The following is a 2,233-nucleotide window of genomic DNA, read 5'->3' on the forward strand; positions in this document are numbered from 1 at the left end:
GATCGACCAAAGTTAACTAGCGGCGAGTGGAAATGCAGAAGAAAAAAAGAGAGAAGAGAATAATAAAAGAAAGAGAAAGACGACAACGCATAATTTGGTCAAGGTCGGAGAAGCGTTCGTTCTGCCATAAGCACAACCCCCAGTAAAAAAAAAAAAAAAAAGATGGGGGGAAAAAAGAAAAGCAGACGCCTTTGCGTTCTTCCCATTTGTCCTGCACTTGCCCGTGCCGACCACAGATGCCAGGGAAGGACCACCGCTCGTCTCTCTCGACATTCGTCGTTTGCACACCTCTCCAGTGGTTCGCGCGCCTCCTCGAGAGAAAAAAAAAAAGAAGCTACGGATGCTATTCTTCGCCCTTTCCTCAGGCATTAACTCTTTTCTTTTTTTTTTTGCTGGAAGGTAACGCCTGAAAGGTTGTCCCTCTCTCACAACGAGAATAAGTGACATCGCACGTCAAGAAGTGAAAGAAACGAGAGCGAGATGGGGGAAGCGGCAAAGGGGATGTCAACGCGGTCGACAGCACAGACAAAAAAAACGAGAGAGAGAGAAAAAAACAATAAACGGCGAGTAGGGCATGGGGTAACACACAGCTCCAGTAACTGCAGAATGACAAACAAACAAAAAAAAAAAAAAGAGGTGAGAAATGGAATGGAATAGATGGGACAAAGAGAAGGAAAAAGAAGAAGAAAAGGAAGAGTGCAGAAACGAAAAGCAAAAAGAAAAAAAAAGGGGTGAGAGGACATACCCTGCTTCTTCACCTTCTTGGTACCACCATGTCTCTCTCTTTTCTCTCTCTCTCCACTCTCCATTCTCCTCCTTCCCTCTCTTCGCCTTCTTCCGCTCCCTCTCATGGAGCCGCGCAGATAGAGAAAAAAGCCCTCCCCTCATTTCTTTAAGAATAGAAGTCGTATTTTTCGTCGCCTGTCTTCTTAATGACCGTTCGGTACGCTTTCTCCATGTCACGGGGCAGAATGACATAGCGGTTCTTTCGCACCGCGAGCATCCCTGCCTCCTGGCAGATGGCTTGATGTCGGCACCGGAGAGCTTCTCCGGGCGTGTCACAAACTCCTCCAGGTCCACCTCAGGCGACAAGTTCATCTTCGAGGTGCAAACTTGAAAGACAAGGCGCTTCTGTCGGCGATCAGGATACGGGAACTCGATCTTTTCGATCCAGCCGCCCCGGACGGATGAGCGCGGGGTCGAGCGTGTCCCAGCGGTTCGTGGCCATAATGACCTTCACGTTGGTCGTCTGGTCAAAGCCGTCCATCTGCGTCAGCAGCTCGACCAGTACACGCTGCACTTCACGGTCCGCACCCGTCTGCGCGTCGAAACGTTTTGTCGCGATGGAGTCGACTTCGTCGATAAAAATAATCGACGGGGCGTTTTCGCGCGCAAGACGGAAAACGTCACGCACCTTTCGGGGCCCTCGCCGAGGTACTTCTGCACAAACTCAGAGCCGACGACGCGAATGAAAGACGCGTTGTGTGCTGCGCGACGGCCTTGACCAGCATCGTCTTGCCCGTGCCGGGTGGACCATACAGCAGCACGCCGCGCGGGGGATCAATGCCGATCTGCTGGTAGAGGTAACTGTGCGTGAGGGGGAGCTCCACCGCCTCACGAATCTCCTGTTTCTGCATATCCAAACCTCCCACATCGCTGTACGTCACGTCCGGCTTCTCTGACGAGTTCAACAACGTAATTGTTGCATCCGTTTCAGAAGGAAGGAGCTGCACGCAGGCGTTGCTGCTCTTGTGAAGGCCGACCGACGCGTTGGGCTTCAATTGCTCCTTGTTGAGCGTCGACAGAATGCGAACAAAGTACTGAACCCCACTCGTGCCGCTGACGATCCCGCGGCTCGCGTCGACGGCCTCGACAAAGTTGCCGAGGACGAGGGGACCGCCTGAATCCGCTGCACCTCCTGCTTTGCAACGCTCTCCTCGCGCGCTGGTGCGTCTCAGTGAGGCAGATCATTGTCTTGAGGTCGATGTTCTGAATCGCTTGGAGAAGACTCTCGTACTCCTCGAAGAGGGAGCCGTGCGCCGGCTTCGCGCTTGCACGCGCCTTCTCCGTCGACAACTTCTTCCCAACCCTAGGGACCGCTGCGGGCGGCGCAACGGAAGACATGACGCGTGTAGAAAGAAAAAAAAAAAACTCAAAAAAAAAAAAAAAAAAGAGATAATCCGTTTCCTTTCTCTCTCTGTATGCGTGTGTGTGTGTGTGTGTATGTGTGGCA

At 52.3% G+C, this 2,233-nt stretch overlaps 1 pseudogene; it reads right to left on the reverse strand.

The window, feature by feature from the left end:
* Positions 1-892: 892 nt before the first annotated feature.
* On the reverse strand, positions 893-2,025 carry LOC126767370 (uncharacterized; annotated as a pseudogene).
* Between the last annotated feature and the right edge of the window lie 208 nt (positions 2,026-2,233).

Source organism: Bactrocera neohumeralis, unplaced genomic scaffold (assembly GCF_024586455.1).
Source record: "Bactrocera neohumeralis isolate Rockhampton unplaced genomic scaffold, APGP_CSIRO_Bneo_wtdbg2-racon-allhic-juicebox.fasta_v2 ctg5817, whole genome shotgun sequence".
Taxonomy (NCBI): Eukaryota; Metazoa; Arthropoda; class Insecta; order Diptera; family Tephritidae; genus Bactrocera; species Bactrocera neohumeralis.